Here is a 17,426-nt window from a genome sequence, read left to right on the forward strand (position 1 = left end):
TGCATTGACGTTTGTTCCTCCAAATGGTTGAGACTGCCCTGTCTCAGGAAGCCATGATGGGCCAGGCTGATGTGATCCGGTGTGTGGCCTCCTCTACTAGTCCTGGGGTTGAACAGGATGTCTCCTGTCAGCATCCTGTCTAGCAGGGTCTCTGAGTCCCTGCCCACAAAGCAGGGCTCCAATTTCTCCCCCCAGGTTGTCTCCTCTGCTCTGAAGCTCTTCAGCCATCTCCTGAAACAGAGTCACTACCACAGCCACATCTCCTTCCTCAGTGCCTGCCTACTGTGTCCGTTTTTCCTGATGCAGCCCCGAGATAGGACGCCTACTCACAGAGTGCATTAGAGAACATCTCCAGGATGCCCGCACCAATCAAACCCACCTCCCCATGGCCGAACACTTCAACTCCCCCTCCCACTCTGCCAAGGACATGCAGGTCTATCTTCCTTTCCACTTATCTGCTCCACCCTCCCCTCTGACCTATCACCTTCTCCCCCACCACCATCCACCTATCGCACTCCCAGCTATCTTCCCCCCAGCCCTAACCCCAGTCCCATTTATCTCTCCACCCCTGAGGCACCCAGCCTCATTCCTGATGAAGGGCTTTTGCTTGAAACGTTAATTTTCCTGCTCCTCGGATGCCGCCTGATCTGCTGTGCTTTTCCAGAACCACACTCTCGACTCCAATTTCTTCCAGTCTGTCACGTCTAGAGCAAAGATCAGGAATCATGCAGATCGCTGTGCACTGATAGTGCTTGTCTTGGTGCACAATGGCCTTTCAAAAATGATACAAGCACAAGGGATTCATTCTGGGATATCTCAGTCTGAGAAAGACATATGGTCAAGTCGAGCTACAACTGGACATGAGGGTCTCCACAGTGGAGGAATAGGTAACTAGTGAGGCACATTTGGTCAGATGAAGTGAGAAAACTCACTAGGCCAGGCTGCGAAAGCGGTAAAAACAATGACTGCAGATGCTGGAAACCAGATTCTGGATCAGTGGTGCTGGAAGAGCACAGCAATTCAGGCAGCATCCGAGGACAGGCAAAATCGACGTTTCGGGCAAAAGCCCTTCATCAGTTTCCTCATTTCCCCTTCCCCCATCTCATCCTAGCTTCTAACCTCCAGCAACTCGATCCCCTGACCTGTCCGGACTTGTCCGACCTGCCCAGCTCCTTTTCCACCTATCCACTCCACCCTCTCCTCCCTGACCTATCACCTTCATCTCCTTCCCCACTGACCTATTGTACTCTATGCCACTCTCTCCCCACCCCCACCCTCCTCTAGCTTATCTCTCCACGCTTCAGGCTCTCTGCCTTTATTCCTGATGAAGGGCTTTTGCCCGAAACGTCGATTTTGCCTGTCCTCGGATGCTGCCTGAATTGCTGTGCTCTTCAGGCTGCGAAAGCCCCTTCTAAAATTGATACAACTCCCGTACAGTGCAAAAAAGATTCAGCCTGATGTTTCTCTCTCCACAGACGCTGATACACCTATTGAGCTTCTCTCGCATTTTCTGTGTGTTTTTCATTTTCCTTTTCATGTTCCTTGTGAAGAACTTTTTTATGTTTTCAGTTTCATTGACAGTCAAATTGGATTTCGCAAATCTGTCACAAATGTGCCCTCTCCTTCTTTCTCTCGCTCAGTACTCTCTCATCAATACTCTACCTCCAGCTTACTGAGTGCAGTGGTCAAAAACAGACATTTCACTAGGTTTGTTAATGTTATTTTTCTCATATTCACCACAATGTGTGACAAGCTGCATATTCACTAGAAAGAGCAGGATAGTGATGAACTGGGAATACAAAGAGCTAACCTCACATGATTTTGTGTGCCATGGATCGCAATGGGACCCTGTGAACAATATAACATCATAGTGGGAATGGACATAGTTACAGTCAACAGGGACATCAGCAATCAGATGGAATAGGTCATGAAGAGGGAATGGAGGGAATGGAATAGACTTTGTTAGTGAGAGATGTGCTCACAGAAAATAGAATTCTACACAATATTTTATTCTTGCAGAAACAAACCAGACTCAGGCTGTGGCCACTTAAGGCTGGTAGCCCAGTCAATAAGGCAGAGCCAAATAACATGCCTTCCACAGAAAGGAAAGATTTGAGACGCACTGGTCAACAATCACAGAGCAATGCTAATATTTTTACCAAAACTTCTGGGGAAAATTGTTGACTTACATCGTGGAACTAAAGACAAATTATAACCTTGGATGAGTCATTCCTGGGTCAAAGCAGCCAGAATGAAAACAAAATCATAATGTATTGTGGGGGGTCTATTTAATCACAAAAATGGTTGAATCACTACTTACTTTCCAGATGGATTATTTGTATTATATTCAATGGCATCATTGATAAGACTGATCCAATGATATTCACTGGTGAAGTTGCCAACCAGGACTATAAGACTTGACTAGCTTAAGCCCTGTAACAAGGTAGAGATCACTATTGAGTTTGCAACTGGACTTGCAATGGACTTCCCCAACAGATCATGGTTAGATTTAGAAGCCCTACAATGTGGAAACAGACCATTTGGCCCAACAAGTCCACCCTGACCCTCCGAAGAGTATCCCATCCAGACCCATTCATCTACACTATTACTCCACATTTCCCCTGACTAATGACCTAACCCACACATCCCTGAACACTATGGGCAATTTAGCATGGCCAATTCACCCAACCTGCACATCTTTGGACTATGGGAGGAAATCAGCGCACCCGGAGGAAACCCACACAGACACCGGGAGAATGTGCAAACTCCACACAGTCATCCAAGGCTGGAATTGACCCTGGATCTCTGACGCTGTGAGGCAGCAGTGCTAACAAATGAGCCACTGTGCTGCCCCTTTTACCAGAGGACCGCACTTGACATCTTTCCTCCAGGTTCCTGATCAATTAGAGATGGGAGATGGGATAGAGATTTGAAGCTCTATTTCGAAGCTGCCTGGGGAATACCAGAAGAGGATGTATTTACATTTGGACCCCAAACTTCCATCAATTTGTGGGATCTTTCCACTCAGCTCATTCCCAAATCTGTCTCAAATAACTCAGAGAATTCTGTCAGGAGCGTAGTGACAATGCTTCCACTTGATTGTTTGTGGATTCATTGCCAGTCAGTCAACTCCACCAGGATCAGTAGCAGCAAAGCGTACCATCCACAAGATATCGTACAGAAATTCACCAAGGTTTCTTAGACAGCATCTTCCAAAACCATGACCTCAACTATCATGAAGGACAAGGGGTATTAATACAAGGGAACATCACCACCTCCAAGTTCCCCTCCATGTCACTCACCTTCCTGACTTGGAACTATATCTCCATCCCCTCAGTGTTGCAGCATCTAAATACTGGAATTCTCTTCCTAATAGTTGTGCATCTACCTTCAAGAAATGAATTACAGCAGTTCAAGTAGGCAGCCTACCACGATCTTCCCCAGGTCAACTAGAGATGGGCAATCAATGCTGGTAAAACCTCCTACCTTTGAATACATTTGAAGAAAGTTTAGGATGGTGAGTGACTTGAAGGGGAACATGCAGCTGGTGGTGTTTCCATCTATCTGCTGCCCTTGTCCTGCAAGATAGTAGAGGTCATGGGTTTGGAAGGTGCTGGCTTAGACATAGAGTCATGGAGATGTACAGTATGGAAAAAGACCCTGTGGTCCAACTCATCCATGCCGACCAAATATCTTAAATTAATCTAGTCCCATTCGCCAGCATTTGGACCATATCCCTCTTAAACCTTTCCTATTAATGTACCTGTCCAGATGCCTTTTAAATGTTGTAATTGTACCAGCCTCCACCACTTCCTCTGGCAGCCCATTCCATATATTCACCACCCTCTGCATGAAAATGTTGCCCCTTCGGTCCCTTTTAAATCTTTCCCCTCTCACCCTCAACCTATGCCCTCCAGTTCTGGACTCCCCTAATCCAGGGAAAATACCTTATCTATTGACCCTATCAATGCCCCTCATGATTTAATAAACCTCTATAGTGTCACCCCTCAGCTCTGACACTCCATTGAATATTGCCTCAGCATATGAAATTCTGCATTGCGTCTTGTAAACTGTGCACAATTGGAGGTTGGTGAGTTCAGTTGGCTGGATACTTGGTTTGTGACATAGATTTATGCCAACAGCACAGTTTTGATTCCCATGCCAACTGAGATTACCATGAAGGACTCTCCTTCTCAACCTCTCCATTTGCCTGAGTCATGGTGACCCTCAGGTTAAACCACCACCGGTCATCCCTCACCAAAACGAGAGAAGTCCGACGGACCAGTGAGACCATGGTAACTTTACCTTTCCTTTAAATAGTGCACACTGCTGCCATTGTGTGTCGGTGGTGGAGGGAGTGAATCTGAATGTGGTGGACTGGAAGGCAATGAAGCAGATTGCATAGTCCTGATGATGTTAACCTCCAGGAAAATCAAGATACATGAAAACCGGCAGAGAAGTGACATGACTGAATGTGGAACAGGCTTGTGGGAATGTACAATATACGCCACCCCCTATTTATTACGTTCCTACAATCGACATTAAATAGAGAAATCACAGGGATGAGAAAACAGAACAACATTTTTAAAGTCAGTTCTGATATTGGCAAACAAGACATCTTGATTTGGTATGACAATAAGAAGATTAGATGTCTGAAAGAAACACCAGTTGGAAGTGCTAATCTTGTATGTTTAACTGTCTGTGAAAAAATACTCATTTTTACTAAGTCACATCCAGCTAGTCTCACAACAATTAAAAAAAAATCACTTGATTAAATGATACATATATTCCAAAGAATCAGACCCTGAGAAACATACATCTATACCTGACAGTGTGTGTTACCTCCTGGAAAAATGGGATGCTTCAGGTATTCCAATGGCAACACAGTTATTGAAAGGTTACTGGTGGGAATTGTGCATTGAGGCCATGTGGAGTTCCAGACTCAACTGATTCCATGGGAACTGCCCAGGTAATTGAAGATTCCTCTGGGTAATTATCCATGCATTAGGAACCTTCCAAATAAAGTCTATGAACATCAAAGAATTTGAAAGGCTCAGAAGCAGTTAAGCATCTGGTTACCCAGAAAAATTAAAGGATAAAAAACTCACTCTAGCTCCAGCGTTGTTATTGAACTGAACATCAGGGTTAATATTCAGCTGCCACAACTAGACTGCCCTTGACTCTTTACAGTTTCTCAACCACAAAACAACCATCCAGTCTTAAACACCACCCAACATGGTTCCAGCACCCTAGTGGGACCTGACACCTTAGCCATTGGACTGTTGCCTTGAGACCCAATACCACCCCATCCCCATTCTCCTGTATCCAACAACCATCCCCCAATCCCCTTGCCTGATGCCACCTGCTGATCTGACTCAAATTAACCCCTTCACTACTAGATTGATCACATCTCCAGAATTCATTGCTCAACAACAAGATAAGACCATAAGACACACGAATGGAATTAGGCCATTCAGCCTATCAAGCATGCTCCACCATTTGATCATGGCTGATGTGTTTCTCAACCCCATTCTCCTGGCTTATATGTGTAACTCTTGATCCCCTTACTAACCAAGAACCTAACTGTCTTAAATACATTCAATGACTTGGCCTCCCTAGCCTTCTGAGGCATCCTTCCACAACCCCAAAGACGTCCACACATCCACCCCCCTAACTCATCACCGGATGCATTGGCTTCCTCAACTCACTAGCCTGAAACCTCCTTGGATGATATCCTCTTCCCTACCATCCCCTTTCTTGACCTTGACCTACCCGAAGCATGACCTACCCTGACACCGAATTATATGGCACCCTAGCACCCTTCCCACTTGACACTTTAACCACCTGGCACCATATTTCCACAACCATCTACCATCACACTTATTTTACATACTTATCATTTCACAGGAGCTGTCAATGTGCCTGGCTGTGCTATTGGACTTGTAAATCACTGGATACAGCACACTGACTGTGACAAAGCAGAGGAAAGTAAACGAGAAAAGAAAACGTTTGTGGATTTAGACTGGGTAGGTTGTTAAGTGTTTACAGACTGAGGAAATTCAGCCCGTCATGTCTCTGGTGGTCAACAAAGACCTGGCTGCATTAATCATATTTTCCAGTTCTTGGCTCATAGCTCTGGAAGCTATGGCAATGCAAGGTGATATGTAAATGCTGCTTAAATGTTGTGAGAGTTTCTGACACAACCACACTTTCAGGTAATGAATTCCAGACATCCAACACCCTTTAGATAAAAAAGCATCCACTCAACAATCCTCTTGGTCTTCTACCTCTTATGTTAAATCTATGACCCTATTCAAGCCACTGGTCAGTCTATACCTGGAATACAGTGAACAGTTTTGGATTCAGTATCTTAGGCGATATAGATTAGCGTTAGAAACAGTTCAAACAAATGTAACCACTTTGATTCTGAGTAAGGATGAATGTTTTAATGGAGAGAGATTGAGTTGCTGGTATCTTTACTCATTGAAGCCAAGAAGGATAACAGCAGACCTCATTGAAACTTAAAAATCACACAACACCAGGTTACATTCCAACAGGTTTATTTGGAAGAACTAGCTTTCAGAACACTGCTCCTTCATCCACCTGATGAAGGAGCGGCACTCTAAAAGCTAGTGCATCTAAATAAACCTGTTGGACTATAATCTGGTGTTGTGTGATTTTTAACTTTGTCCACCCAAGTCCAACACCGGCATCTCCAAATTATTGAAACTTATAAGATTCTTGGGTGGCTTGATAAGGTACTTGTAGACCAACTGAGATTGTGCCCTCTGGTCCTGAACTGTCCCACAAGGGGAACCAGAGGAAGCAGTCAGCCACTTACGATGGAGGTGAGGAGGAATTTCTTCTCTCAGAGGGTTGTAGATATGTGGAATTCTTTACTGCAGAGGGCTTTAGAGGCTGGATTGTTAAATATATCAATGCTCAGATTGATAGATGTTTAATCAGTAAAGGAATCAAGATTTATGGGGATAAGGCCAAAATGTGGAGTTCAAGATTATCAGATCAGCCACTGAATGGTGGAGCTGACTCAATGGGTCAAATGGTCTATCTTCAGGTCCTAAGTCTTTTGGTTTAGGAGGGAATCTACCAATTTTCAGTTGATAGTCAATGGTATTGCCACTACGGAATCTCCTACTGTCACGTTTCTTCTGGCTACCATTGACAAAGTACTAGCTATGTAAATACAATGGTTACAAGAGCAAATTAGAGGCTAAGAACTGACTAACTGAGACTAACTCACCTCATGATTCCTAGACCTGTCCATCATCTACAAGCCAAATGTCAGGCATGTGATGGTAGACTCCTTGGATGTCAATATGAGCTCAGTTCCAGAAATACTTAAGAAGTTTGACACTATCCAAGACAAAGCAGCCTGCTTGATGGGAACCCAAACAGTGTCCTCCACCACCAAAGCATGGTAGCAGTAGTGTGTGCCATATGCAAGATACACTGCAGATAGTCACAAAGGTCCTTAGACAGCACTATCCAAATACATGACCATTACATTCTACAGGGGCAAGAGTGGCAGGTACAAGGGAACATCATGACCTGCATGATTGTCTGCAAGTCAATTACATCCTGGCTTGGAAATATATTGCCAGTCCTTCAGTTAACTCCTGTCCTAACATCATTTGCAGGTGTCCCTACACCAAATGGGCTACAGCAGTCCAAGACTGCAGCTCACCACTGCCTTCTCTCATGGGCAATTGGGGATACCAATAACTGCTGGCCGAGCCAGTGATGTATGCTCCATGAATAAACTGAAATTTAAATTTAATAAAATTCCACAAGTCACTACACATGAGCACCAAGCCACAAAAGGAAATATTAGCATAGAAAACCAAAAAATGTAGTGAAAGAGAAAGATTTTAAAGTATGTCTTAAACAAAGACAGAAGGAAATTCCAGATTCAAGAGCTCAGGTAATTGAAGGTGTGACTCTCAATATTGGAACAAATAAAATTAGGGATGTAGAAGAGGCCAGATGAAAGGAGTGCAGACATCTTAGCAGATTATTGGACTGAATTAGGGTGGCACAATGGCACAGTGCTTATCATTGCCACCTCACACTGCCAGGGACTCAGATTCGATTCCAGCCTTGGGTGACTATCTGTGTGGAGTTGGCATCTTCTCCCCACATCTGTTTCCTCTGGATGTTCTGGTTTCCTCCCACAATCCAAAGACATGCAGACTAGGTAGTTAAGCCATGGGAAATGCAGTGTTATGGAGATAGGGTGGGGAATAATCTTCAGCAGGTGAAAGGGCTGAGTAGCCTCTTTCTACACTGTTGGGATTCTATGACTGAGATCACAGAAATGGGAAAGTGGTTGACCATGGATGGATTTCTAAACAAGGATGAGCATTGTCAGATTATGGCATTGATGCGTTCAAGTTTGCAGAGAATAGAAGATGGGAGGCCAGCCAGGACAGTGTTGAAACAGTCAACTCGAAACATAACAAAGTCATCAATAAGGGTTTCAGCAGTGGGTAAGCTAAAAGCAGAAAAGGGATGTTTTGCTTCGGAAATGGAAGTGGTGGTATATGTCATTAAATGCATTTTTTTTGTATTCATACATGAGATGTGGGTATTGCGGATTCAGCCAGGATTTATTGCCCATCCCTAATTGGTCTGGAGAGAACAAACTGCTGAAGTCCTTGGAGTGTAGGGGCACCCACAGAGCTGTTAGAAAAAAAGTTCCAGGATTTTAACTCGGCAATAATGAAGGAATAGTAACATCATTCCAAGTCAGAATGATGAGAGGCATGAGGGTGAAATTGCAAATGGCTTTGGTCCCTGTATTGAGTATTAGAGGCAGTTCAAAATAGATGCAAGAGACTGATTTCTGGGATGATGGGTTTGACTTACTAAGAAGGGCTAAACAGGTTATGCCTTGATTCATGGATTTTAAAAGAATGAGGGAAATTCCTATCAAAACATTTAAGATTCTGACACACCTTGACAGGGTAGATTTTTAAGAAGATATTTCCACCAATGGGGACATCTCAGTGTAAAAGTCACAGTTACAGAATAAGGTGACAGCCACTTTAAACTGAGACGGAAAAGAATTTCTTCTCCCAGTGAATGCCTGGAATTCTCGACCCTAGAGAGTTGCGGAGGGTAGATCATTGAAAGTACATAAAGAAAGGGCAGATAAAATTTGGAAATGTGGAGGAGTTGAAGGCTGGAGGGGAGGTGGCAGGAAAGAAGGGTTGAAGCCTGGAACACGTCAGCCATGATCTTATAGGATGGTGGGAGAGGCTTGAGTGACTGAATGATCAGACTTACCAGAGACTGCACTTCAGAATCACTCTTATTGTTGGACATATGCATCTCCATCATGGAAGGATACCTCAGTACCTCACTCTACTGCAAGCCCACAGATAGCCTCACGGTGCTGCACTTCTCTTGGTTTCATCCTAAACATGTTAAAGAAGCCATACGCTACAGACAAGTCCTGCGTATACACAGGATCTGTTCAGACGAGGAGGAATGTGGCAAACACCTACAGAGGCTGAAGAACACCCTCGTAAGAATGGGATACGATGTTCGACTCACCGATCGCCAGTTCTGACGTGCAACAGCGAAAAAACGCAACAACCTCTTCAAAAGATAGATACAGGACATGACCGATAGAGTACCCTTTGAAATCTAGTACTTCCCCGGAGCAGAGAGACTACGCCAAGTTCTTTGCAGTCTTCAACATGTCATTGATGATGATGAATATTTTGCTAGGATCATTCCTACGTCCCACTTCTCATCTTCAAACAACCGCTAAACCTTAAAGAGACCATGGTTTGCAGCAAATTACCCAGCCTTAAGGACAACATTGACCACAACACCACACAACCCTGTCACAGCAACTTTTGCAAGACATGTCAGATCATCGACATGGATACTGCTATCACGTGTGGGTTGACCACCCACCACATACATGGCAGATACACATGTGACTCGCCCCATGTTATCTATCACATATGCTGCAGGCAAGGATACCCCGAGACATGGCATATTGGTGAGATCATTTAAATTATACGCCAATGCATGAATGGACACCATGCAGCAATCAGCAGACAAGAATGTTTCCTCTCTGTTGGAGAACACTTTAGTGGCCAAGGACATTTCAGCCTCTAATCTTCAAGTAAGCATTCTCCAAGGCGGCCTTCAAGGTACATAACAACACAGAATCGCCAAGCAGAAACTGATAGCTAAGTTACAAACCCATGATGACAGCCTCTACTGTGACCTTGGGTTCATAATGCACTGCATGTGACCCCACCACACTGTTCTGTGTCTGTAAAATCTTCCTTACTGTCCTGTTTTGACACCATCACCTTGATAAATTGATATGATCTCTCTATCTTAGTTTGTACAGTTTGGGATTACTTGTTACTTTGGTTAGACCCTTGGCATGTGACTCTTTTACATATCATGTTATTCCAATCATTTGGTTTGTCTCCAGTGCCACCTTATTTTTATATTTTATCTCACTGCCTCAATTAATTGGATCATAGTTCATCACTTGTTGTTCAGCTATTGACACTTTACTCACACCACCTGGCACTTTTGATCACCTGCAGAGACTTGTTAATTGGCCTGTCGACACTCCACTCACACCATTTGTATGATCTTTTGATCTCCCTGACTATAAATTCTGTGCCTGTGTGTTTTTGTTCATTTCACCTGACAGAGGAGCATTGCTTCAAAAGCTTGTGATTTCAATAAAACTGTTGGACTTTAATCTGATGTCATGTGAGACTTTCTTTGAGATACTTCAATGCTTTTATGTCCATCTGAAAAATTGGGGTTCCATTTAACATCACATCAGAAATATAGCACCTCTAACAATGTTGCACGCTATCAGTACTGCACTAACATGACACCTTTGATTTTTACGCGTAAGCCCTGAGTTGGGTCTTGCATTTAAAATCGAAACACTTGAAATTTGGGGGTGACAGTGCTACCAACTGAGTCACAGCTAACACACTTTGATGAAAAATGTATAACGTTAAGCACTTCTGACTTGATACCTATTAGCTCTTAACTTATCATTAGAAAAAATATATCACCAATGAAATAAAAATATCTTTTGAAATTAGACATTTAATATCCATGAAAAGCATATGAATAAAATATGACTGATTGAGTAACGTTTCTTTTGATGCAACAAGACAATCATGTTAGAAGCCCTGTTAGATCCTAATTAAGTACCAGGATTACTATTTGGATAAATGTGAGGTGATGAGACTTAGTGTGAATTGTCAGGCCAAATGGCCTGTTTCCACACTGTACAGGTTCTAGGAGTAATAATAGTTTTTCAAAGTTATATTTAATCTGCTGACTGTACAAATGTACCACAGATGAGCAAGTTTGTTATTTTGTTTTGCAATTTATGTACTTGAAAAAATGCAGTCCATATTGGACACATTGTTATATTGTAACAGGCATCTTTCTCCAACTCTGGGATTATCTCCAGAGTAACTGCTTTCCAAACTTCCTTTTCAGCTCTTCAGTCCATTTCTATCATCACTCTTACACCGATAGGTATTATGCGTCACAGAGCAGACAGTGAAATAGGAGAAGCAACAACTTCAAGTATAGTCCAGTGTCCATTTTTCACTTTCTGGGAGCTGTCAATTGGTTTTTCTACTTAACACCTCAGGGCAATCCAAAGTGATGGTTGAGCGCTTCACAGGTACATCCCAAGCTTGGGCAACCATGCAAAGGACTGACTCTTCTTTAAACATTTTTTCAGCCACTCAAGGTGTTGTAAATGGATCTGTGTTGATGCTTGCACCAGTCTGCTCAATGCAAGGGCTGACTGCTGAAGGGTACTAGCAGGACTATCTTGTCATATTCTTCAGAAATGTCTGCCAAATAATTTCAAACAGCTAATTTTAGAACTTGGCTTCTCGCTACTTCACTGCCAATTGCAATGTTCCCTTTCTTACTATATTGATCTTTGCTTTTGTAGCTTTACCTCACTTTTTTTTAACATTTGCAAATCATCTGACAAGGCCATTGCTGAGCACAGAATCGCTCGCTCATGACAGATTCCATACTCGTGAATCATGGCAGAAGGGTCAGGCTTTTGTATCAAGAAATGAAGGTTCTTTGAAGAACTATTGAATTTATTCAATATTAATCAAAATTCTCATCAACAGAATGCAGACATTTCCTCAACCTGATGCATTTTCCTTTCATGAAAGGCTGTGAATTGTAATACCACCTCTGCATGGTGCAAGGAGCACACATGGGTAAATGTAAAGCTGGTATAATTTGTAAGCCATAAAAGCCCCATTCATGGTTAACCCAGGAGCAGTGGTTTCTGATTCAGGTCCAGAGGTCAGCTCTCCATGTCTATAAGCCACCTCTTCCATACTGCCCCCTCTGTTACTCTCCTCCAATCAGTCATCTTTCATGGATTGAGGAGTTGAAATTGCTGCTTTGCTGAAGGAGCAACACCACGTTGAGCATGTACTCTCAATACGCCCAATGCATATGGTTACATCAGCAGCAGATATATGGCTACATCATGAAGTCTATCACCGTCAGCAAATGCCACTCGTTCTGTCTGCCCATGAGCTGGTGGGTATCTCACTTCCTGGAGTGCTCACTCCATTTGTACACAGCTAATTGTGGTTCAGTTGAGCGAATTCATATCTCTGAGTTAGAAGGTCTTCAAATTGTAACACAACATCAGGCTGACTTTCTGAATGCTCATCTGCACAATCAAGTCAAAGATCCCACTGCACTATTTCAAAGCAGGGTTGCAAATTTCTCATGGTTGAACTGGCAAGTACCTGCCTCCCAAACAGTGCCAGTTAAGGAAATTAGCTAGTCATTATCATAGTGCTCTCTGGGAGTTTGCTGCAATCAAATTCACTGCTAAACCTTTTACATTACAGCAATGACTGTGGACTAAACATTTGCTCATTTTTCGGAAATGTAGATCGGAGACATTTCCCATCACTGATCTGTGCGAAAGTGTCCCAAAATGACAGAGCTTTCTTCTGGGGAAATCAGATTTTCTGAAATACATAAAGGTCAACCCCAGCATTAGTGGACTGGTTGACACGTGTGGAGATGGATGAGGTTGAATGTCTGCCTCTGTCAAAGATATAAAATGAAACATTCCTTCTGCTCTTATTCCTTAAAGGCCCTCAATCCATCCACACAATCTCAATGGCCGATTTGTGCCGTCTCATCCCCTCCATCCGACTTCCATAGCCCTAATACCTTTCATGCCCCATGCCCCTCCAGCCATTCCTCATGACCTTTTTTTAATAACCACAATAACGATTTAATGCCAACTCTTGGAAAACCATGCTCTTTCAGCATTTGCCTTACATCTACTCACCCATTATCTATCACAGCAAACTATAAGACCTACACTGACATTAAATAAACTGTATAATGAAAAATTCATCATTTTGAATAAAGTAATTTTCATTGATTTTATTTAAAAGAAACTATCTGCTATTAATTGTTTTTGTACAAACATTCATTGGAATTCATGTTTCCTCTTCAGAGGCCATATAATCATTCAGAGAAGTAAATCAAACTGTGACCTGAGAGCCATCACACTTGATAGTGGATGATTTTGACATCACCCAATAATAAGGGGTCAGGCTTATGTGAACAAATGTAATCAAATTGCAGGCACATTTTTAAAAGAATTATAGTCAGTTTATTTCCAAATATTTAAAGGGCAGAAGTTTCAAGTGCTTTGAAAAATCCTTGTGACAATTCATTTTGACAGCTCCTTCTGATAACTCAATTAACCAGTTCTACATATATCTGCACTCTTTTTACATACTTTTGTGTCCACTGTCAACACACTAGAAGCCACCTAATCCCTTTGAAAGGGCAGCTGATCTCCCCAGAGATGTCCTTGTACCATGTCAAAAAACTACTTGTCCATCAGCATACCCCAACTATACAAGGAATAGTACACAAGCAAAAGGGTAGACATTTTCTTACTCGGTTTAAAATGCACACATCAAGTTTCTTGAATGGTAAATATTAGATATGACCAAGGGCAGTTGCTGTTTTACATGGGTAGCTGCATTCATTAACTGCAAATGGACAGGTCTACAGATTTTGATTTCTGGAGCCATTTTCATAATTACAAAAAGAATCAGCCATCCATCTTGAAATGACTTAGTTGGCTGCAAGGCATGTTCTGAGATTGTGATTTCAAAAAAAAAACTTTTTTTTCCATAAGTTATTTGTTTTTCATGGACCCTTACCAGCAGAATAGATTTTTCTTTGTTTAAGAGTAAAAGACTGAAGAGGCTTTGCATGTAATGTCATACTTATCTTCAAACCCTGTCAGTAAATTATCTGTAAAATCAACTATCAGAGGCAGCAAACAGACTGTCAAACAAAATAAAACCCTTCAAAACTCATCATATCTCTAAAATGAACAGTGGCAAAACTGAGACAGAATATACCAAGTGAGATAATTTTACAAAAGCAAATAAAAAAAATCAGTTAGAGATCAAGCAACACTAGAGTAGTACATGCATGAAAATATAAAAGGGAAGAGAGTACGAGGGAAACCATATCAAAAACAGGATGAGTCAAAGTAAAGACTGAAATGTTCTAAACAGCTAAGTGTGGGTTGTAACCTCTGCTCGATCAGCAGATGCATTGTTGATTGAGGAAATGCCCACAATTATCCAAATATAATGTACCTGGAAGAATCCCAACAGGGATGGACAAGCCACAAGTCAAAGCTGAAAATCTGTTCCAGGCAGCTGCAGCAATTTAATGATGCCATCCTCCCTCTGGCTAAGAAAATGTGTGCAGACAATCCTGAGCCCAGTGATTGATTACATGTTAATAGATCTCTTCTGGCATCAGCAACACTGGATGTCTGACATATGCAGGAGTTTCTGACTTCCGGTGCTACTCAAGCAAATTGGATAGGGTACATGATATATAATGCTATTTATACCTATCAGTTTATGCCTGTTCCCTTTTCGGCAAGATTTTCCTGGGATTTATTGGAAATGTTGGTGGATGGTCAATACAGTCTGGCCTGGAAATCATATGGTTGTTAAATGGGATAGAGCGAGGTGTGATAAGTTTAGTCTAATTGAGGGCCTTTTGTCATATATCATTGCTTGCAGCTTTGTGAGTCAGGAACCACAACGCCAAATCCCTCTCTAGTTTTCTGCCTTTTTCAAGTAATCAAGAACATTTTCTCTTCATGACAATAAACTTGATTTCTGCTGAATAAAATGAGCTGTGCTGAGTTCATTTTGAACTCAGGGCAGAATCGCAAGAATACCAATCTCAAAGGGAACAGTGCAATTCACACTGCTTAAGAAGATGGTCCTGATTGGATGACAAATAGACTGGTTAATGGAGGCCTTTGGTCAAAGTCTGCTTATCAGCCAATTATCACCCTCTTCTCATGCAGAGTGAGCCCGGTGATTGATTACATGTTAACAGATCTCTTCTGGCATCAGCAACACTGGATGCCTGATATATGCAGGGGTTTCTTACTTCTGGTGCTACTCAAGCAAATTGGATAGGATATATGATATATAATATTATTTATACCCATCAGTTATGCCTGTTCTCTTTTCAGAGTTGTCCTCTTTGAGATTTTGTATTCTTGCAATCTGTCCTGATGAGTGCAGGATGAAAAGCTTTGGCAACTCATGTAGTTTTCAATGAACATTTGTGTTTGATTTTATTTTCAAAATGTTTATTTTTATTCTCGCACTTTAGCATTTGAATCGCTTAATGATGGTGAAGGTAATATTTGTTTAAATACCACATTCAATGGGCTGGAAATTTGAAGTAGAGACAACTGAAGAAACTTTTCATTTTCCTCAATCTGATGGAAGTTTTTGGATAAGTATGTACAGAAACAAAAACCAAAACTGTGCATCCAGAGAATTATTCCATTTATAAAACATGATGATGTAAATTTAATAGTGAACATGGTTTGCTGGCTTTTATTGTGAGGTGATCAAGAAGTGGGACCACAGTGGACACTAAATTTGTTTTACATAATTGTTATAACTACATGACATGCTTGAAAAATTGCTTAGCTTATACTCAAGTGCCTGTGATAAATTTGAATGCTGAACCCTCATTATTTTGGTTATAATATCACGGATCTGATTTTATACTTTCTGTGATGTGCTTTTCCACAACATTAGCTCAATTGTATTACACTGCTGTTGCAAATAAAGCCAACTATGTTATGAACAAATTTAACTATAACAATAGGATGTTGTGCTTGGGGTCATGCCTCTCTTTCCTAGTTGTTACAAAGCATTTTCAGGATGAATTGCAGTGAAAACTGAACTTTTGCAAGAGTGCCCAAGTTTGCGAAAAGTTCCTGATAAGCAACAGCTGAGATACCCGGAGGAATTAATCTGATTCTGTATTCGGGTTAAATTCCTCTGATTAAAATGATTTAAACATATAAACTTGGTGTGCTGATGATAACAGATCTCAATTAGTTATAATTTTGGGCTTCACTTATTGATATCTTAGACTTGTGAGCAGTACGATATAAGAATGGTAGCCTATGATTGGACAGATTTTACCTGGTCCCAAGGAAGGTGTTTGAAAACACACTCATGCAGAACTAAGAAGACCCACACTAATTAATTTGTAGTAGCATTTGTTACGTGCAAAGATCTAGTATATAAAATCCTGAAATAGTGCAGGTGAGAATGATGTACCTCTTAATGACATGATTCCCTCAGCAACGTCAGATAATTGAATCAAATTTCCCCATTCACTGGGACTGCTGCCAAATGGTTTGAATGAGAGAGGGATGTCTACCTGCTCTACTCATTTGAGGCACCTGGTACTGCTGGATTGAAAGGAAGTGTCCTGTGCCATCTCTCAAATCCATCAGAACTGCAAAAAAAATCAGACTAAAGGTAAAGCTACCATAGTCCCATCAGACTGCTCTCTCATTAGATATAAACCACTAGTGATGTGTTTAACCAGGAGGTCACTGCACCTCAGGTAAGACCTTTGTGGTAACCTCAGCCTAGGTGGGAAGTAAACCCATGCTGTTGGTAATACTTTGCATTATAAAGCAGGCACCCAACCAGCTGAGCGAACAGCAAATCAACATCAGCATGGAAGAAACAAGCAAAAACAGAAATCACTGGCAAAAACTCAGCAGGTCTGGCAGCATCCTTGGAGAGAAAACAGTGTTAATATTTTGACCCCTCTTTTGACTAAAAGAGATCTGTTATATCAATTGAAATTGTATTTTGCATGGGAATACCTTAAGCAAAGAACTGCAGATGCTGGAAATCGGAAACAAAAACAGAAATTGCTGGAGAAACTCAAAAGGTCTGGCAGCATTATAGAGAAGATAGTGAGGACTGCAGAGGCTGGAGAGTCAGAGTGGATAAAGTGTG

This window comes from Chiloscyllium plagiosum, unplaced genomic scaffold (genome assembly GCF_037043375.1).
Source record: "Chiloscyllium plagiosum isolate Xiang-an unplaced genomic scaffold, Cpla_swu_hap1 HiC_scaffold_18, whole genome shotgun sequence".
Classification (NCBI taxonomy): Eukaryota; Metazoa; Chordata; class Chondrichthyes; order Orectolobiformes; family Hemiscylliidae; genus Chiloscyllium; species Chiloscyllium plagiosum.